Source organism: Zootoca vivipara, chromosome 2 (assembly GCF_965207765.1).
Source record: "Zootoca vivipara chromosome 2, rZooViv2.hap1.1, whole genome shotgun sequence".
In the NCBI taxonomy this organism is placed as follows: Eukaryota; Metazoa; Chordata; class Lepidosauria; order Squamata; family Lacertidae; genus Zootoca; species Zootoca vivipara.
The window spans coordinates 40,377,676-40,399,965 of record NC_142584.1 but is presented as its reverse complement, the minus strand read 5'-3'; the positions used below and the strand labels follow the sequence as shown (position 1 = coordinate 40,399,965).

At 45.8% G+C, this 22,290-nt stretch overlaps 1 protein-coding gene across 3 annotated transcripts in view; it reads left to right on the top strand.

Moving 5' to 3' along the window:
• The first annotated feature begins 579 nt into the window (after window positions 1–579).
• Window positions 580–22,290, top strand: part of ADGRL1 (adhesion G protein-coupled receptor L1) — a 128,389-nt gene continuing 106,678 nt past the window's right edge. For all 3 annotated transcript variants that reach the window (XM_035104835.3, XM_035104832.3, XM_060271763.2), the window contains exon 1: window positions 580–1,205. The gene's annotated coding sequence lies outside the window, so the exon portion shown is untranslated. The remainder of the gene's footprint in view (window positions 1,206–22,290) is intronic.

Below are 22,290 nucleotides of genomic sequence, written 5' to 3'. Positions count from 1 at the left end.
GCCGGTCCCGGGTGCGCAAAGTAGCAAGCTTCTCCCGCCACCCCCCGGGCGTTCTCGCTGGAGGCTCCTGACTCTGAGGCCCAGCATCTAGCCGAGGGCGCCGGACTAAGGAAGGGGGCTCGCCGCCACCGCCGCCGAGCGCCTCTAGCCAGGCGCCCCCTCTGCGCGCCTTCACCTTCCTTTGCCGAGCGAGTCTGCCGGGAGGGGGCGCCCCAGCCAGAGGAGAGCAAACGGTTCCTTTGGCGAAGGGGAATCCGGCGGCAGCCGAGACAGCCGAAGCCCTCACGCCGCGGAGAGGCACCGGGGGCCGCTGGGACGCTCAAGGGCGCAAGGCGAGGCCCCGCGGCCCGACCTCCTGAGGAGCACCGAGTCTCCCCCCCCCCCTCACCGCCCGGGGTTGGCGGGGAGCGCGCGTGTGCCTGTTTGTGTGCACCGAGGCGGGGGAAGCGCAGGAGAGGAGCTGAGCGACGATCAGGCAGACGGAGCCCCCACCCCGCCGCCAGCGCGCGCGCGCCTGTGTGTGTGTGTGTGTGTGTGTGTGTGTGAGAGAGAGAGAGAGAGAGAGAGAGAGAGAGAGAGAGAGAGAGAGAGATCGGGGGTGGGGGTGGCTCTCGCTTCGTTTGCCTCCACCGTCTCCAAAATGCCCGGACTGCTTTCCACGGATGGATATATTTTAAGACTTCCTTTCGCATTGCTAGGCGAGGCGGTTCGCCTGCTGGAGGCGTCCGCCAGTGACATCTTATCGGGGGAAGGAGGGTTTTGATTTGGCCCCTTCTCTGACTGCCTCCCTCCTCCTCCCCCCTCCCTTCTGCTATTTTGGGAGGGGGCGGCTGCAAACAAAAAAAAATTAAACCCCACAAAAAACGCCAACAAAAAGGGACGGCGCTTGATTTATAACAGAACGCCCCATCTCTCTCCCCTTGTCCCTGCTCTTTAACTCGCCGTCCCTCCAAGACAATCCGAGATCAGGACGCGTCGTGTTTTGTGTGTGAGTGTGGGGTGTGTGCGCGCGCCCCCCCTTTCCACGTTTCTCTGAAATCGACGCCCCAAGGGGGAGCAATCGGAAGAAGATCGAGATCGCGCATCAGGCATCCGATAGCCTCGTGTTTCCGAATACCTGAGGGGGCTCAAGCCCTGCCGTCCTGGCGGCGGGATGGATTAGGGATCCCTGAATGGAGGAACCCGACGGGGCTGGATCGCAGAAGGTAAAGACGAGGCTTGTCAGGGGATTGCGCGTGGGGTTGGCGTGCTGGTGGCCAGGGGGGTGGGTGGGTGGGCTGGCGAGCTTTTCCTATCTCCACCCCCACCCCCGATTTCTCATCGATGACCCTTGTTGGCTTCGGACACCTGGCTAAATCGGACTGATGGCGAGGCTTTATTTGAGAGGCGGGAGGTGCTGGTGGCTTTGGCACAGGTTTCATTTTAAATTGGGGTGGTGGTGTGTGAGAGGAAGTAGGAGGTGCAATCTTTTTTATTATTTGTTTGGAAACCTGAGCTGTCCTCGCCTTGAGATCTGCCCGCTCCCGGGTGGTTTGGGTCTATGTTAGTGGACCTGATGTTTGGTTAGCGTTTCTCACAGACAGGCTTTCTTTGCGCTACAGAGACTTGGACGGGGGAGGGGGGGGGATGATGCTGACTGGACTACGAGGCTGGGAGGAAAGGGACCATTTCCTCCTCCTCTCGCTCTCTCTCTCTCTCCCCCCCCCCCCGCATTTTCTCCGGGGATTTTGTGATCGGACAGGCTCTGCAAATGCGGGGGTCCTTTTTCCGCCCACGGATGAGGCGGCCGCTTGTCCTCCGCTGGGTCTGCGTATTGCTCAAGACAAAGCCATCTGCAAAAATAAAATTAAAAAAAACACCCCTTCCCTTCCCCTCGCCGCGGTTACTGCAGTATTCCTCCCCCCGCTACACACACACACACACAGCACGCCTTTTGTATATATGTGGCGGGGGTGGAGTTGGGGGGGTTGAGAAAAAGAGCCATTACCCTCCAAATACCGTAATGCACAAAGAGGAGGGAAGGGCTTTTTCTCCAGATCTTGTCTCTGTTCTTATCCTTGCCTCCCCACCCCTCCATTCCGGTCAATTTTGCTGCAGGAGGAGGGGGAGAAAGCCGGAACCAGGACAGGTTCATGGTACGGTAGTAGCTGCCCCTTTGCCGTCCCCTGTAATGTTTTTCCCCTCCTCCAAATTTCCCTGATACGTGTCTTTATGTAACAGACACGCTTTATAGGAGGTGGCGGAGGAGGTGGCGGACACACATACACACACGTGCGCGCGCGCGCATATCCTTTTTCCCACGTACAATTTCAAGATGGGAGGAGGATGCAGGCGGAATGGTTAATCAGGCGGGGGGGCGCGCGCATTGGCTTGCTGCGATTGCTCTTGGGCTTTGCCATCCATCCCCCCCATGCCCACCCCGCCCCCGCAGCCGACGAGCATCTCGCTCTGGGGGCGGGCTGATGTGCCCCTTACTTCACCTCAGGCCAGGCCCTTCTGGAAGCAGCCCACCTTCGGGGCGGCTAGTGGATCCCCTGAGCTGGGAATTTGTCTGGGAGTCCGATTCTGTGGCACCGGGGCCCCTGATCTCATTCTGCTCCCTCTAGTCAGGATGTTCTCTGAATCAATGGGCACCTTGTATAATGTCTTCCCCAAATCCCATTGACCCATGTGAAGGAAAGAGCTTGCAGAGAATTTGGGGAGGGAGATAATCAAGAAGAAATGTACCTGATATTCTTAATTAAAAAATTCCTTCAGTAGCACCTTAAAGACCAACTAAGTTTTTATTTTGGTATGAGCTTTCGTGTGCATGCACACGAAAATGATATTCTTAATTTACTGCATCCACAATCCTATAGCATCCCACCCCCCTCAACCATTCTCCACAAGTGTTGGTTATTCACATTTTTGACTGCCAAGAGCTTTCTGGTCTAGGCTGCCTCCAATTTCAGAAGGACAGGAGATTAGATTCTTTTAAACTAGCATTATTTCCCAAAACCAGTATGGTGGAAAAAGCAGAATGGTTAGATTGATGATTGCTGCAAACCCAGTTAGATTTCAAATTCTTCCAAAGGGGTGGAAGGTGGAGGGAGGTGAACAGGTCCAGCCTTATTATGACAGGATGCTGGGAGCTCTTACCTCAGTTGGGAAATAAACAGGCTGGGGAAAGATTTATTTATTTATTTCCCATTGGGAAATAAGATGGATCGAGAAGGGTCTCTCTCTGTGTGTGTGTGTAGACACAGAACGATTAGCAAAAGGCGAGTGAGAAGAGATTGACAGATACAGACGTGGAAAGTGGGGGAGGGTGAAAGAGATGAAGGATGAACAGATGGATGGATGAAGGGGGAATGGATGATCAGATAAAGAACCTGTTAGTAATCGCTCCATCCTCCCCTCTTTTCTGCCTCTCCCCAAATTTATTGTCCATAAGGCCCTCCCTCCCAGACCAATTTCCTGTGGTTACTTTCTGCTTTCAGCAGTGATTGTGAATGGTATATCCCCCACCCCACACCCTATGAATGTCTCTTCACAGTGCTGTCTCTCTTGGCAAAGGTGAGTCAAACGAGGAGCTGTAAAACATCTTTGGGGATAACAAAATATGAGGGTTGTGTTGAAAGGAAGGAATTGCCAGCAGGAGACAGAAGTTGGCCTGGCTTGATGAAACCCTCTCATTTTGGCACTTGGGGAGGAAGAAAGACAAGGTTGTTGAGCACACTGCTAAAGGTTTTAATTCTGCTCTGATTTTCCAACCCCCCCTTTTTTTCTTTTGCCTGGGGTAGAGCCATAGTTCAATGGTAGAGCATCTGCCTTGCAAGCAGAAGGCCTCTGGTTCAATCTGTGGCATTTCCAGGTCGGAAAAACCCCAGAGAACTCCTGCCATCCAGTGTAGACAGTACTGAGCAAGATGAACCCCCACCCCAATGGTCTGTCTCAGTATAAGGCAGCTTCCTCCGTTTCCAGTCCTGCTCCTCAGCTTTAACCATCTCTTCACAAAACAGGGAAATCATTGCTTGGACCGATAGAAGCTACTTGCAATTCTCCACCTGCAAGTCTCCAGTTTGAGAGTGTCTCACAACATATTGTACAGTATATCAAATATCTATGCAGCTGAATCCCTGAGAATATTGGTAAAGAGAGGCACCAGTTCACTGCTGTTTGAGCATTCCTAGGGTAGTAGAGGAAATGCAGTTCAGGAGATGCTTTAGAAGCTTTCAGAACATTTGTGTAGCAAAACAAGAAACAAACAAATAACAAACTCGGGAAAAGATACTGGAAAACAAATAAAGACAAACACCCCTTCTAAAACCCTCCTGGAACAAGAAAGATCATGGGCTAGGCTTCATAGGCTGGATGACATCTGTCTGTCTCGGAAGACATATTGAGGAAAATTGTGGAATGTTTGTTTGGGTTTCGGAGATTTGGAATCCAGAACACCTGGGAATTTCTTAACAGGCAGGCTGTTGCTGTTGCCACTCTTTAATTTCAAACATTAGATGCATTGGGGTTTAAGTATACCTGGGAGTTGTGACTCCTAACCTGGAAGTTCTTCCCTCTAGTGTGAATCGATTGGCTGTATGGAGTCCCTGTGGGGGTGAGAAAAAGTTACTACATTTTTCATAAGATCCAGAGCTTCACCCTGTATTATTAAAAACTGGTTAAACCCTGAGCTGTATGATGTTGTATGTGGGGTGACGGGGCATGTTTTTGGAACAAAGGCTTGGGCAGTACTTTGCAAGCATTGTTCAGAAAGTCCCAAACATTGAGTGAGCATCAAGAGGAAAACTATATTAATGGGTACCAGTCATTGCAGGTTCAGAGGCAGCATGCTCTGAAAACTAGGAGCTGGAGTGGGCTGTTGTGGTTATTATGGGACAACAGGAAGCTGGAGTAGATGGGTCTTCGGTCTGATGAAGCAGGACTCTCTTATGTTCTTGTGGGAATGAGACCTTCGTTCTAGGTGCCCCCCAAATAGTAACAGGGTTTGGTTTTTTACCTCCTCCTTTGGATGTTAGGCTGCTGAGCTGCTACTCTTTACTCATGTCTTGCTTGCATTGGCCTTATTTGAGAAAGTGATGGAACAGAGAGGTAGGATCATATTATTTTTGTTATTTCTTTAATTTCTAACTGCCCTTCACCACAGACCAAATTACAATATGAAAACACAAAAATACACATCATATTAATACAAGCATACATACCACAATAACAAACAAAACAACACACACACCCAATTTAAAGGGGCATAATTGTTTAATTAGCCAAAGGCCTAGGAGAAGAGGAATATTTTTGCCTGGCATCTCAAGATTTGTAATGAAAGTGCCAGGCAAGCCTCCCTAGGAAGAACATTCCACAAATGGGGAGACACTGCAGAAAAAGCTCATTCTCATGTTACCACCTTCTGGGCCTCTCATGGAGGGGGTACACAAAGAAGGGCCTCAGATGATGATCACAGGGTCTGGGTTGTTTCATATGGGGAGGGGTGGTCCTTGAGGTGTTGCGGTCCTGAGCTGATGGCTTGTCCTATATACCTGGAGACCTTCTGGGGCAGGAATGCCAATCTGAATTGGGATGGGTAGTTCCAGCCATGAATTCCATGCCATGGGCCTGTAAGGCTCTACAGTGCCTGCCGTTATTCATGTTCAGTGATTCTGATAAGCTAGAGGGGCAAAATTTTAGGTTGGGCCTCATTATGTCAGAAAATATCTGTAATTGATATAAAATTGGTCATATTTCCTTTCCTTCTTTCCCCCTCTACTCAGGATGTATATTCCTTGAGATCAAAGATGGTCTCTTGCTGTGATAATATAGCACCAATTGGAAAAATAATCTAGGTGCAACTGAAATTCAAGTAATAATCCTAGCCCTTTTCAAATCCGCAAACTCATTGAAAGCAGCCGACAAACATCCTAGTATGATTAGAGGAAGGGAGATTGTTTATACCTTTACAGTGTTTTTGGGAGCACATCCCTGGTTTTTGGAAGCCCCATGTATTTATCAGCTGCCTACAAAGCACATAGTACTTTTTACCCACCAGAAATCTAATGGAGGAAGATGAGTGAATCTCCTTTGTCCTGTAATATGCGCAAGCATATGCCCACCCTCCTTACAAACCACAGAGTGTCGTGCATGATTTTAATTTCTGCATTTGCCAGGGCTTAATTGTACCCTAAGTACTGCAGCTACTTTTGAAGGTGCTTTGCTGGGCATAGGCCCCATTCTATCAAATGAGTCCAGGGGGCTGTGTGTAAAGGGCACTAAATGCAGGATTCTGTTGTTTGCATGGCGGATGGGGATATATGGCCCCATATTATAAATTTTCCAATTCAGCTAGGATGTATCCTGCATCTAGTGGATAATAAGTGCTATGTACTTTGGAGACAAACAATAAATACATGAAAAATGATATTTTTTTAGATACTTTCCAGTGATAATCATCCAACTTAGCATCCAGAGGCCAGGAAGATTTCATTCCCCCCCTTGAATTTTGTAGCACTGGAGGGTGTTTCCATGGATGCTATTTATTTCCCCTGGAGGTGTGCAGTTTCTTTTTGGAATTGAAAATAGTGTTTGGATTGTGGGGAAAAAGTCCTTTCCAAAGCCCCTATTTGCTAACTCCCATCTGGAAAGCAGCAGATTCTTTCACTTTAGTAATATGGTCCAAAAATGGATTCCCCCAAGATTTCCTTTGTTCTAGTAGGGAGGAGTTCCATAACCCAAGTATATGAATATATACGTGTGGGTGGGGGTGAGAAAAATGTAGGCCTGAAGTAAGTGTCCTCCTCCATCTGTTATGGATACATTTTGCCCTCTTCCTGCTTCTTAAAACCATGCCTCCATTTTTGTTGCAGCTGTGGAGTGTGCTGTATGTGGTAGGTGTAGTTCATTTTGTAGCTCAGTGAATGGACCCTGGCCCCATTTTCAGGAGCCAATACAGCTGGGTCCCCCCGGCCGATATAAATCAGCATTGCCTCTCTTAAATGAATGGAAACTGTGCTGATGAACGCCAGCCGGAGGTGTGTAGCCTTTTGCCAAGCACCTTTGTGCTGCAGCCCCTGTGACAGGGCCTTTGCTTACGTGAGCCTGTGGCATTTGCCCGGAGCCAGTATCCTGTTATTTTTAAAGAAGGCCATCTTCTGAAACTGACATAGCAGCACAAAAATGCCTCTGAGCAGGGAGCTCTTCAACCAAATCTAAATCAGCATCTCCCTGCATAGGCACAACCTTCCCTGAGAAACCTCAGCAGCTCCTATAAGCCCAGGGGGTTGTGTGTGTGTGTGTGTGTGTGTCCCTCCAGAATGACTGGTGTGACAAGAAGAATTCCCTTCCATGCCTGATCATGTGGGATGCAGATTCCTACAGAGATGTCAGCCATTTGCAAGCCACCAAGTGTTTCCTTTGAGTTAAGGAGTTTGACTTTCTAAGAGAATGGAGACAGCAGTCTGGCATTTGATGGCTTGTTGTGCAGACAGACCATGGGATGCAGGCAGGGGAGGGGTAGGGAGCAATTATTCAAATAATAATAATAATAAAGTATTTTCTCTTCCTCCGTTCCTACAATGTGTGGGTGGTTTTTTTCTTAGATTGTATATATAAGAGGTTTTTATTTTAATGATTATTATTTAGCTGGGGAGCGTGTGGGCGTCTGCAGCCAATTTCTGAAGCTGCGCTACCTGTCTTGTGTTCAGCATGGGGGTGGGGATATTTTCCCCGAGGGCCTTCTGCAGTGGCACTGAATATATTAGTGACTCCTCATCTGCTCACACGCATGCCTACATGATTGTGTGTGAGCGCACACGCACACACATAAATGTGCAACTCCACCCATGTTCTCTTCAACATACATGTGCCTGTGTACATGCCCTCCCTCACTCACGTGTATACACTGTCTCTCTTGTCATGCACTTTGCTGTGATCAGCACAGCAGAGGAGTCTTTCCTTTTGCCCGGTGTCAGCAAGTGTTTGGGGATTAGAATAATATGCTTGGGATGATTAAGGGATGGCAATCTGCTTGGAGGTGATGCAGCCAAATGGGAGGGAGGGGATAGCCTCATCCTCCTCTCCTCCCCTGTCCTGTCTCTTATCACCAGACAGTATCTAAGACCAACCTATCCATAGCCAGATCATCTGTTCTCATAGTCTTCATTTTTAGCCTTCTCTCGTAGTTTTCAACCATTGCGGTAGTGTGCTCCACCCCAGATCTTTCAGCAAGGCTGGTGTTGGCTTCTGGCACCCTCAGGCAGCTGCTGGAGAAGTCCCATGCCCTGGCAGGACCCACCATGGACCTTTGTACTCCACAAAAACAAAAACAATTCCAAACCTTTTTATTTTTGTTTTTTTGCAGGCTTGAGTCAACAATTTTAATTTCCTGCAATTTACCAGTGTAACACCGTGTCGGGGGCATTGTGGGAAATTTAAATGGAAGCAGCTGCCGGCAATGCTTGGGGTGCTGTTCAGAGTATTGTGGGGGCAGCTCTTGACCATGGCTGCCTGCCCTGGTGGAGCAGAACTGCAGCAAAAGTCTTCTGGAAGGAGAAGTGGTGGCGAGGTCATGGTGCCACCCTTGAGCTGTTTCTCACCCATGGCCCCCTCAGATCAAGAGGGGGCCTTCTCGAAGACACTCATAAATGCCTACCTGAACCTCAAGATGCTCCTTGTATCTCTAGTCTGGGGGCCCCCACCAAGTTAAATGGAGGGGGGACTGTCAGGGAGAGTAGCTCCTCAGCAAAAGCCCCCTAGCTATGGAATATTCTCAGAGAGGCTCACCTGGTGCCTTCTTTATGGTGAAGAATACCTTTTTATTCACCCAAGGATTTTCATTGAATTTTGAATCTGAACTGTTTCGTGCTGGGCCTTTTGCAATGAAAGTTTTTTTAACCCGTCTTTTGTTTTGTAATGTTAATTTTAATTCTTATATATTGTATTTTTAACATTGATTTGTAAGTCACCCAGCGAATATTTATCGATGGGCTGCTATATAAATGCAACAAATAAATGAAATCGGAGAGAGTCTATATCACCTTCCTACAACGATGCATTTCACTGCGTCAGGTACCACTAAATATATTTATGGCTGGCCATGGAAAGGATAGTGGTTAAGTTAGATCTTCCACTTCACTGCTTGACAAGTTGGTTAGGATCTTCATTCAAATGAATAAGGCTTCTGTAGCACTTTCTATCCCATATTTACACTTTTTATCATATTAATGATATTCACACATAAATACAAGGAGCATGAGAGAGTTTCACTATGTGCTTTTGGTGTCAGTTTCCCTTTTGGCAAACCGGATCTGCCAATACCTATGTATCTTTGCATCTCTTCAGGCAAGCAAGAGGTTAACTTCCTGCAAAAGGATGATTAGTTAATGTTGTTACTGCTCTAAGAAGAAGAAGAAAAGAATTATACTATTGCTTATTTGCATGTGTTGATTATCATGCATGCAAATGTGAAATTGCTTCTCATCTAGCAGTGATATTGAGTTTAAAAATGCACCTGGTTCAGCCGAGTCAAAACTGGCCTGATGGAGGCCCCTAATGATGACTGAACTGTAGGATACGGGTGAAACACATTTAGAGTGGAATTCTAAATTCAGTCCTTCCTGCTTGCTTTGGGATCTCCATCAAAAAGAAGGGGAGAGGGAATAGTGATGGACACCCTGGAGTTGTAGAAAGGGTTTGATGCAGTCGTTCAAAGGAGGAGGAGGAGCAGAATAGAGGGATATGGTACCTATGGTCATTGCTGATCCAAGATGATCCAAGCTTTGGAGGATGCTTGGAGATGGTCTCAAAAGTTGTTATCTGTCACAAGCTGTTTCTAGTCTGTATGACAGTATGGTGAAGCTACCTTTCTTGTTGTAGGAAGTACTGTACTGCAGCCAGTTGGCCCACTGACATACCAAAGAAATGGAGCATAATAGAAGAGATATTTAAATATAAGGCCAATTAGGAATTAAGCCTACCAAACTTGTGACTCTCATGGTATGGTCTGAAGGCAGATGAGGCTCCCATCTTGCTGAAGCTAAGCAGGCCTGGGTCTAGCCTGTACTTAGGTGGGAGATCACCGAGGAGCTACATGTATACCACCTTGAAGGAAGAAATGAGGGATATAAAGTGTTAGAAAATCAATACAATGTGATAATGAACATGAGACACCTGGATCAGAACAAAGGCCTCCTGGTCCAGCTTTCCCTCCTGTGGGAAATTAGGGATATCTTTTCGTCCCATCTATTTAGTGGATTTACGCACCACTTTGGGTGGAAATCTCTTGCCACAGTATCGTCCCAACAACACATTTACACTAACTCACATGGAACCACATTTGCCATGTTATTGCCCATTCACTTGTTTTGGAGAGAAACATTTGGAGCTAATCACATCCTAAATGATTTGGTTTCATCAGCAAACTTGGCCACCTCACTGCTCACTCCTAACTTCAGAACGTTTAGGAACAAGTTGAAAAGCACCAGCTCCAATATAGATCCTTGGGGGACTCTTATTTCTTACACAATTCTATGGTGGGAAATAACAATCTATTCCTACCTTCTGCTTCCTGTTCTTTACCCAGTTGCCAGTTCCTAAGTGGACTTCTCTTATTCCACGACTACAGTGGTACCTCGGTTTACCGGTACAAACTTATCTGTTCCGGAAGTCCGTTCTTAACCCAAAGCTGTTCTTAAACTGAGGTGCGCTTTCCCTAATGAGGCCTTCCGCCGCTGGTGCCCTTCCACTGTTTGGCTTCCGTTTGTAGACTGAGGTAAAGTTCGCTAACCGGAACACCACTTCCGGTTTTGTGGAGTTCGTATTCTGAGTAGTTCGTCAACAGGGCTGTTCTTAAACCAAGGTACCACTGTACAGTACTAAGTTTGGACACAGGATCAGCCCTATCCTATGAGCCTCCTATATCACCTCATCACGTGGCACAAAATTGCAATAAGCTGATGCGTTACATGAAGGAGAATTAGTTGTCCATCAAATTTACTGGGTAACCCCAAGCGTGAGACAGTCATGGGGAATAAACATATAACCCAAAGTTGATTTGGTAGGATTGCAGTGTTATATAAGTGAGCAATATAGATAATTGTCTTAAAAGAGCTTTCCTTTAAGAACTGAATGCTTTAAATTTCAAATTGTCTGTTCTACCCAGGCTTGCAGACTAATCCTATGCATGTTTACTCTCTTAAATCACTGGGTAATGGTTGAGGGCACAGAGGAAAAGAGAGTTGGGCCATGCTGCTCCACCCTTTCATCTTTTCTAACAGATAGGAAAGCAGAGTGAGGCGATGGCATCAACTTATGGTAGCTTTTTTCTGAGTGATAGGAAGCCACTCCAGTTTGTTCACAGTCACTCAGCAGCCAATTTCTCCTTGCCACTCGCTCTCTTGGCTTGAGTGAGACTTGAGACTTTTTGCCCTGGACCTGAAGGGCGGGGGGACGGGACCAGGCCAGCTGAGCCTAGCTGAGTCCAGCTCTGTTGCAGCTTGTAGCCACACAATGAAAGGGAGAGGTGACAGTCCAGCTCAGTTACACCTGGAGCTGCATGCTCAGCAGCACTGTGACTGACAGCAGCTCAGTCACTCATTGGTGGGGTTTTTTGGGGGGGGGGGAGAGAGTGCAAAAACTCACTGTCTGTCTGAGACTGGCTAATGGTAGGGTTGGATCTGAACTCAAGAGCCCAACAAAGATACTGTAGTGGCAACAGGATTAGCTTTTTCAGAAGCCATGCTGATTTTTCTCCAGCATGACTATATGCTTAATAATTTTTCCTTTATTAATGATTTCCACCAGGAGAAGGCATTGAGCTAACTGGCCTATAATTTAAAAGAGTCACACTTTTCCTTTACTTCTCACTAGCCGCACTTCCTACCCAAGTCCCCCCGTTACACTGATTCTTACAGACATATTAAGAAAGTGCAAGGTCAGCCTTGTCATTAAGCAGAGTGAGTGGCTGCCTCAGGTGATGGACACAAGTGGAGTTGGGTGTGTGTGTGGCACAACAGATTTGTGAGTGTGGTGTGGCCTTCCCTGCACCCTATAAGTTAGTCTGCTGCCCTGAGGTACAGTGGAGGATGTTATCTCATTGTCAGTGAGATTCCACTGCCAGTCTGGTTGACTTCTGTATGTAGAATAGGGGAGGCCATCTTGCCCTTTGCCTCAGGCAGCTAAGTGTCTTGGTATAGGCCTGAGACAGTGAGACACATTCCCAACTCTTTGGCGTTGTTCCATAATCTGCCTTGGGATGACACCCAATCTTTGGAGCTCAAATGGGCTCATATCATGGTTAAGGGGTTGTCTTTCAACACATTGCTCCTTATTTTCTTCAGTGTCTTATGGTGGGTGAGTAATGAAAAAGAAACTTACTATACCCTTAGATATACCTGGGGGGACCCAGGTGGTGCTGTGGGTTAAACCACTGAGCCTAGGGCTTACTGATCAGAAGGTCAGCGGTTCGAATCTCTGTGACGGGGTGAGCTCCCGTTGCTTGGTCCCAGCTCTTGCCAACCTAGCAGTTCGAAAGCACGTCAAAATGCAAGTAGATAAATAGGAACCACTACAGCGGGAAGGTAAACAGCCCACCAGACCTTGCTGAACTCCAGCTCCCATCAGCCCCAGCTAGCATGACCAGTAGTCTGGGATGATGGTTGTTGAAGTACTGCTTTAGATGTGCCTCACTTGAACATCGGTAGCTAAACTGTGTGCATATGAAGGCAGCTTTCCATCTTTAAATGAAAACTCTCTTATAGCAGTAAGATACTGTACATTCCAGAATTCTTCTCTGTATCTCTGGCCCTTTCTTAGATGAAGGGAAGATATATTTCTGAATCTGTATTTTTTAAAATGAGTGAGCTTTTAAGAACTCTTCATGAATAGGGACTGAAATTAGAATAAAAATAAAAAATAGGAATACATAAGGTGTTAGGAAAAAGGAGCCAATATCTTGATCATCCCACTGCGCCCCAAATTGGCATCTTATAAAAATGTTTAGTATTTTATTTGCAGGTAAAACGGTAAGTGGATGTGTAACCTACCTTGTGAAGGTTGTGTGCTGGTAATCTTATTAACCATGTTTTTAAAGTCATAGGAATTGCAGGCAAGCAGAAGAGTAAGGCTGGTTAGCGGAGGAGGAATGGAGCACTCTGTCCCTCCTCTGCATCTTGGATAGAAACCATGCGGGCAGTAAGAGGATGGAAGCCCCCTCCCGCATGCACAGCCCAGTCATACAGTGGGCTGTTGCAGGAGAGATGGAGCTCTATCCCTCCTTTGCCAGCCTACAGCAGGCTAAAAGCGTTTCTTTGCAGGCCAGTAACTTCTGGACTTACTCACAAGGCTGTAGTTAACAGCCTCTATTTATGCCAAGGAGGTGGTAGGAAGGCACATTCCTCCAAAGCAGCAGGAAGGGAGATAAAAAGTGCACAGAGCAATAAATGCAACTTTTGCTTTTGCACTGTAGGGTACATTCCAGCCATGCAAAAGTTAGAGGTTTCTACACATACCCTCCATCTCTCACAGTATTTTTATCCAGGCAAGCAACAGGCATTATCTCAGTTAAAGGAAAGGTGCCAGCCAGGCAAAAGCAGTCAAGGAGGGCACAGAGCAGGACCAGTGAAGGATGTGGCCTGGGAATGGTGTGTGTGTGTGTCTGTCTGTCTGTCTGTCTGTCTGTCTGTCTGTCTGTCTGTCTGTCTGGAGAAGCCTTAAGGGCTGCAAATGTCCCCCAGGCCTCAAGTTACCCACTCCTGAATTAGGCCAACCCATTCCTTTATTTTAGGGAAGACTACAAGTGCAAGTAGATAAATAGGTACCGCTCCGGCGGGAAGGTAAGCGGCATTTCCATGCGCTGCTCTGGTTCGCCAGAAGCGGCTTTGTCATGCTGGCCACATGACCCAGAAGCTGTACGCTGGCTCCCTCGGCCAGTAAAGCAAGATGAGCGCCACAACCCCAGAGTCGTCTGTGACTGGACCTAACGGTCAGGGGTCCCTTTACCGTTACTGCTTTTATTCCCTGCCCTTCTTTCAAGCAGCACATATGGTCATTGCCATACTGTGTTATCATTACAACTCTGAGAGTTAAGTTAGGCTGAGGAGAGAGGGCAGGCCAGGTGAGTTTGACATCTGAGTTAGGATTTGAACCTGGGTCTCCTTGTTCCTAGTCCAGCACTCTAGCCACTACACCACACTACATCCCTAGTCCACTGCATCAACCTCAGCTCAGAGAAGTGACTTAATTCTTTATTATTATTATTATTGTTGTTGTTGTTGTTGTTGTTGCTTTGAGTCAAAGCTCTGCCCCCAAAAGAGCTCTGCCTAGCTCAAAATCTTATATCCAGCACTCTGGTTGTTAGTTAACTCAAGAAACATGTTCTTCTAAAAGGTTTAGGCTATCTCTGTATTTTAATATACAAATGAGTCTGACCAGAGAACAAAAGTTGCCAGTACTGTATATATTCCTCCAAGACAGATAGATACCCATCAGGGTTGCATGGGTTCTTTTGTATAAATACCTGCCCCAATCACACAGCATGTTAGTGGCATCTTAGCATTGATGCTGACAATTGTAAAGCCAATCTGATAGGTAATTATTGAAAAGCACAAACAATTGCCTCTCATTTACCATTTTTTTCCGTTCTCTTCCCCCTCTCCACCTAACTTTTCCACCTTCCTTCCAATCCATCCCTTTCTCTTCCTCAGCAATCTTCCCATCCATACCTCCCACCCGCTTCTCTGCAAAGGCTGCGGCTAATTGATAGGATAACTGGGCGCAGACGTGATTATGGCGATAATTGGTTGGAGCCAAGCTGGGGAGAAGAGCTCCAGTTTAATTTGGTCAGGGTCTCAGAGCGTTTGGTGGGGGGGAAGTGTCCTAATTGAGTTTCCGACAAAGCAGCACATTCCCTTCCTGCTGCTGGGGGCTGGAAAACAAGGAAGAGCACACTTGTTGTGTGATGTACACAAACTTTCTTTTGTCCTAAAAGGGTGTAAGTTGGAACAAGAACAACAGAGCTGGAAACTCTGCTCTTCACCACTTTGATACCTTGTGATGCAACTGTAGGGGTTTTTTTTTTGCAGGGTTTGCCAATGTTTTGCTCCTCAGATTGTGCTGGACTCTCTGGCTCCCATCAGCGAATAGGAGGCTGGGAGCCGTAGCCCAGAACACATCTGGAAGGCCTAACCTATGGATCAACAGTTTACAGCTGGCACCATTAGTTGCCAGTCTGTAAACAAGAGAGGCACTATTTTCCTGCAGGCCTACTTTTGAGAAACGGGGGTGGGGGATCGACCTGCCATCCTGAAAGTGGCCTGTCCATGAAGCCATTTGCTGTATGGGGGAGCTTGCCCCCCACAGTACTCCCGTGCCACATGGCATCATGGATCGTAAGACTCAGGAGCCTTGGCTTCCTTGCCCATTGCCCCTCAGTGCTGGCCCGTCAGTGAACAGAGCATCGCCTCCCAATCACCAGGACTGCAGGTGACACACACACATTTCACTCCACTCGCACATGTGAGACTGAGAGGGTCATTGACTGAAAACTGTAAAGCCAAGCTGTAAACATTGACTAAGTGCTCCCAGGACCGGTCCCTGCAGGAGCCTTGTGGATTAATGAGCATTAATTAGCTCCTGCTTGCCTGTCACCAGGGGATCCCAACTCACCTTGCAGACAGGGCTGAATGTGCTCAGAGAGGCAGAGCGGAGAAGAGAACCTTTTGAGACTCCGAGTCCTTTGCTTTCCTAGCCCCTCTACATCCCCCCACTGCTAACCTCCCACAGAACGGCCTTGGCTTTCAGGACTTCTTAACTCCCTTGCCCCAGCTGCTATCTGTGGTTAGGAATTTGCTCCAGAGCAATAGTTTCTGTTTCAAGCATACTATTTGATCTACTCTTAATTATAGTAGCTACCCAGCTTCAACTTGGAGTTTTCACTAATTTTGTCGTACAGCAAGCTTCTGATCATGGCAAGATTGCTGGGAAACGTATTTCTGCAGTTGGTTTCTCCTAACTCCACTATGTTGGGCTGTGGCTGCAAACTACCTCAAATGTGTGAGCGCTGCAAGAAATCACAGGCTGCTTTGGCAAGTAATGCTCTCTCTTTTCATTAGTATGATATTTAGAAGAGGAGGAGATGGAGATGGGACCTTAAGTCAGCATGTGATCCTTTGCATCCAGGTCCCAGGTTCAATCATCGGCATCTCTGGTTAGAAGCATCAAGAAGCTCCTGATATGCAAGCCCTGGGGAGCTGCTGCTGCTGCTACTCCTCAAGAGTGGAGAAGGTTAGTCTAGGGCAGGCACCCCCAAACTCCGTCCCTCCAGATGTTTTGGACTACAATTCCCATCTTCCCTGACCACTGGTCCTATTAGCTAGGGATCATGGGAGTTGTAGGCCCAAACATCTGGAGGGCCGCAGTTTGGGGATGCCTGGTCTAGGGCAAGTGTTGGGAACCTTTGAGCCTTCAAATGCTGCTGAGCAACAACTCCCATCAGTCCCACCAGCAAGCATAGCCCATGGCTGTGGATGATGGGAGCTGTAGTTCAGCAACACATAGACGGCCAAAGTTTCCCCACATCTGGGATGGTGAATAAATCATCCATCTTGCTATGTCCAGCTCCCTGTTTTGAATGAGAGTTTTCAGTCTTGAGGCATGGTCTTAAACCAGGGTGGATTTGATTTAAATCAAACTGATTTAAATCACGATTTAAATCACGATTTAAATCACTAGTCAGTAAGGCTTGATTTAAATCATAGTTGATTTAAATCATAAAGACTAATTCTTGCTGGTATAACTTTATTATGCAAGTAGGTGAAGATTTTTAGAATAACAACTTTTCATATTAGTTTTTTTATCCCCAGTTTAATAGGTTAATCATTCATATTTGGACAACTTTACTGTTGTACTTAGGAAGGAGAAAAATAATCATTACCTTAATAATAACAATTTAAATAGATTTATTCAACTGAAACAATAACATTTCAGCAAATGTTATTTGCTTAAACAAACATCCATGTTTGTTAACTAATTTGGCTAAACAAAAACAAAATATATATATTTTAAGAAACTTAGACTGTCAGCCCAGCCTACACATGAAAAACTTACTGTCCACTCCAAACAATCAGAAAAATATTGTTTCTATTCTATTCACTGAACTTCTTGAAACTTAGCACTGAAGGGGTTGCTTCTGTATTCATAGGTTTGTAGAACAATAGGATTAAGGTCTTTTTCTCAACTCTGTTCATGTTATAACATTTTTGCTGTGAAGAAGAGGCATGTGATCTCTGTTGAGTCAAATTCAGTTTTGAGAACTGCAAAAGTAAACCAAGCACCTGTGATAATATCTTGTAGGCAGAGAAACTGCCCAATAATCTTACAAAAACCTCTGGAAGAGGTGAATGGATTAATGGAATTTATTTACCCCAAAAATTAAACATATACAACCTTATACTACATAATTAAAAAACTAATCTTTATTTCATGATGGAATAACCTTTGGATGGTAATATGTTTTCCTCAAAAAGCATTTCATTTAAAAAAATCCAATTTAAATCAAAAAAATCGATTTAAATAAAAAAAATCCGATTTAAATCAAAAAAATCCGATTTTTTTGATTTTTTTAAAAAAATCATTGATTTTTATCCACCCTGTCTTAAACTACAAAAGGATGCCAGACCTTTTCTGATAGGGAAAGTTTTTGGTCTTTGTCATCCTAGCCTTTTGTCTTCAAAAAAGACTTGCAAACGTAACTCTGGTTGCATATGTATGTTTGTGTGGGAGGGGCTTCTTGTAAAGTCCTTACCAAAGGACACAATGAACTAATGTCCTCCATATCTGAAGTTTGCAAACATATAAATGGGGAGGTGAGCCTTGAGGAAGCAATGGTGCTAGCAGTGTAAGAGCTTCAAGCTTCCACATGTGTACCTCTGACTCCTCCCAGCAACAGGGGAAAGGGATGGAAAGCCATGTGCTTGCAGGACTGCATGCTCACATAGAGTCAAGCCAGTCTAAGACATTGCTCTCACACCACTTCTTCCCATCTCAGTCCTGTGCCAAGATGTACTGCCTCTTTCTGTTTCTGCCCCTAAGTGGTTTGCCAGTTGAGCCGACCCTGAAAAAGGGTGCCTTTTGGCACACAACAGAAGCTGCCCCCCCCCAATTGAGACTGGGGTTTGAGCAAGCCAATTACATAATATTGTCGTTTCCCTGGTGTGAGGTGCAGATTTTGAAGTCAATATCAGTTTTCTCATCCTTGGGTTAACCTTTCCAGAGATGGACACTTTCCAAGGCTTGGGTTTTGCAAACTGATTTAGCCTCTTGGACCACAGTGCCAGCCTCTTTGGCTGTATCTGTCGCAAAAGGCTGGAACTCTGCAGATGTGCAGCTATTTTCCAGCTTGCTTGGACTTTGGCTGGATGTCAGAGAGGGCAATTCTGGGAAGAGTCTGTTGCAATGTGTTCCTGACTTTCAATGGGATCCTGTCATTCTTAATAAGATCACCCCCTTACTGTCAATAATATCATTCACGTGCTGAGGCACAAGTAGACAAGATGTAACCAGTTGTGCATTCGCATAAATAATGCTCTTCTATATTTTTTACAATATCAAATATTTCTCTCGTACATAATCAACACAAAAAGTTCAACGAATACAATGTCGTATTGTTTATATTATCCTTATTTGTTAAAATGTGTTGAAATACGACATTGTATTCATTTATATTATTTAGAACATGTACAACTGACGAAGCCCAGGAGGGCAAAGCAAGGCCATTATTCCGGAAATCCCCACCCCTTTTAAAATGTATATCTTTATTATTTAAAACTTATAAAACACAACATATACATACATATTTCACAGCTACAAACATAAACTTCACATCACAATAACAAATAACAAAGGACAAACATAGAAACGAATTATTCTGTAATTTTCAAACTTATACTCTATTTACCATATTTTAAAAATGGCTTCCATTTAAACTTGCTGTATTTTATCTATTAACTTGATATTTTCGCACAGTTTGTGTATACTTTACATATTTCCATCACTTAGTCTTATATTTAACAATCTATTTTACAAGGTTCAGTCTAGTTCAGCCAACGGGGTTTCTTTCAGATATTCTTTGAATGCTCCCCAATCCTTATTGACTGCTTGTTTCATATGACCTCTTATTCTACCTGTTGTTTTCGCCAATTGCATGTATTCTACCATTAAAGCCTGCCAGTCTATTATTCTGGAAATCCTTGTAAAGATTCTGTGGAACTGTAGCAAGCTCCCATTTGGATTTTTTGGATTTTATGAATATACAAAGACATATGAGGAATAGAAACTAGCAAATATTTGGACTTTATGAATGAATTGATCTATTGGGACTTCTGTTTATTTCGTTGAACTTTATGTGTTGATTATGTACCAGAGAAATATTTGATATTGTGAAAAATATAGAAGAGCATTATTTATGTGAATGCACAGCCAGTTATGTCTTGTGTGTTTGTTGAATGTATTTCACGTAACTCCAGTTTTGATGTTGTTTTGCAAGGCACAAGCAGAAGCAGAGATGTCATCTCTTCCAGCCCACTCACCAATGAAGTAATATTTCAGTGAAGTGATATTCCACAGCGATAGGAAAGTCTGAGGGCTAATTTGGATGAAGAACATATTTAATTGGGCCATAGATGACAGTTACAGCTAAATTCTTCTTAATGAAAAGGCAAGGGGGAGGGATTTTTCACTTTTCTCTTGCTCAGCAAGGAGTTGTGATCTGCTACCACACATCCCCTTAATCTCCCAGAAAAGAAGCCTCCTCTTTAAGCTGGCTGTGTATAGATCAAAACCCCTCGATCTGCTGGCTTAAACCCCTTTTGGTACTTTGGAAAGTGCCGTAGCTCACAGGTGGAGTATCTGCTTTGCATGCAAAAGATCTCTCTTCAGTCCCCAACACCTCCAGGTAGGGCTTGGGAGGGAAACCTTCCTGGAATGCCATTACCATACAAGGTTGGCAATACAGAGCTAGATGGACCAATGGTATGACTCTGCATAAGGCAGTTTCCTATGTTCCTTTGTAAGTTGAGAGAAAAGAATGGGTATCGGCAGAGGCATAGTGTGTGTCTGGATGCAATTTTTTTTGGGGGGGGGTGCACCTCTGCAACTGCCATCCCAGCCGGAGGTGCTCCCCATCCCGCATTCCTCACCTGAGCAGCATGCCAAGCAGCAGCTGGAAGAGGGCGAGCTCTTACATCCCTCGGCCGTGTAGCATCCCCCACCAGTGGGAGAGGTGGGTAGACAGCAAGCTTTGTGGTGGAGCCCCAGCCCAAGGAGGTGCACACGCAGGTCCTGCTGCTCTTCCGCAGCTCCGTCCAGTAGCATGGAGTTAGGGGCTGCAATTAGGGGGCAGAATACTTTCCTTGCCCTGGGTGCTGGCATCCCATGCTATGCCACTGGGTCTCAGGAACAGGGGTGTACAGGGGAGAAACAGCTGTGGGTTGTAGCTTAGAGGCAGCCCCCAGGCTGCTCAGTGAAAGCAGCCGGGTTAGTTAAATCTTCCCAGTCTGATGATGGTTGGAGGGCGTTACGCTTTGCTGTAATTTACTTTCTCACATATAGCAACAATCCACGAACAGTTACTTTTAAATTAAATTATACCCTGCTGTTGCCCCACCGCAAAGGAGTTGCTCAAAGCAGCTTACAAATGCTAACATAATATTTAGGCCAGACTCATGATACTTTAGCCATGCATTTGTTTGGACAGCTTGTGCAAGATGCTGGGTAGTGAATGGCAGAGCTTTCACACACACTTGTGATGCCCTGTGGATGATGTAAGGCTCATGGCTTCCTCCTTCCTAGCTGGACTGCCAGCCCATCCTCCCCAAGCATGCTGGGCAGCTTTAAATGAAAGTGTCTCCTTCTGTCCATTGCAGAGCTTTCAAACAGTATTGACCTTCCGTTTCACTTTATTGACACTTTACTCCTGCTCTTTGGGGGCCAGGCGCTATGCAGGTTAAAGAAGCAACTGCTTCTGGCCCCAAGTCAGCTGGATTATAAAAGAAGGCAGGGGGGTGATTTTTGTGCACGGTTACGGCTAGAGCGTGGAACACAATCTCAGATCATTAAAATACGCTGTATGCTCTATGAAGTTTACAAGCAATGCTCTACAATGTGTGCCAATGGGCTCTTGGGTCATTTATAGCTACCAATCGCCCACCTGAATCCCCAACCGGTTTTCGATGAATCAGAGTGCCCAACAACTATCACCTTTTCATTCTGACACAAAGCAGTGAGCAAGAAGTGCATCTCTGGCAAAAGTCATGGTTGGAAAGCCAGTGGCAACAAAGGAAATTCTCATACGTTCTGTGTCATGAAATTCCTGATAAAAGGGCCTTCGTTAGATTGTGAGCTGCTTCAGCAGAGACCTGCTATTTTTATTTTTATTTTAAAAAGGGTTGGTAGGGTAGGAGGTTTGGTGCTACATAAATCATAAATGACCCTAACTCTCCCCCAAGTGAAAACGCTCCGATAGTTACAACAGGCCAGTGCTTGCAGCTTTCCACTACCGAGAGATGTAAACAAGGTTTGTAGTTAGGCTTGTGAATGAGTCTGTGGTTGTCTTTACTTGAGCATAAAAAAGGACATTTGTCACAAAGCTAGGAATGCTGTGTGTGTGTGAGAGAGAGAGAGAATGAGAGAATGAATAACACTCTCTCTGCCCCTTTTCATCATGTACCCCATAGGCCAGAGTTACAAATCATGTGACTGTGCATTAATGTAGAGCGACACAGAACTGGAAAACAACCTACTGCTGTTGGCAATTGGTACAGCAGCTCCTGAAGCTAGCTAGCGGGCAAAGAGTTTGAATCTTACCATTGACCTAAATATGCCAGGGCAGTTGTGGTTACAGTGCCTTCAGATATGATGGCACCATTCACTAATTAGAGTCTCCTCAACAAGCAACAAAGGAAGAGGAACCCAAAGCTCTGGATGTTTCCCCATTGCTACCCCACCCCCACCCCCACCCCAATAATGAATTCGTTATTTAAAAGCAAGAAAGCAACCCTCATTATCATATCTAGAAAATTACCCCCGCTCCCCTGAACCGGCAATTTGCCTGCCATGCGGCTCCGCTCCGACTTGCCCATTAATTACAGGGATGAAAAATCATTTAGAAGCCAGGAAAGGAAACTAATTGGATCTTCCCCCCAGTAAGAATTAATGAGAGGCAGAGAAGATATAACAAGGTGGGATCCAGAATCCATAGTCATTGGAGAGGTTCAAGGTTTGGTTTACCCTGGATTCTTGCCTCCCTCCCTCCCT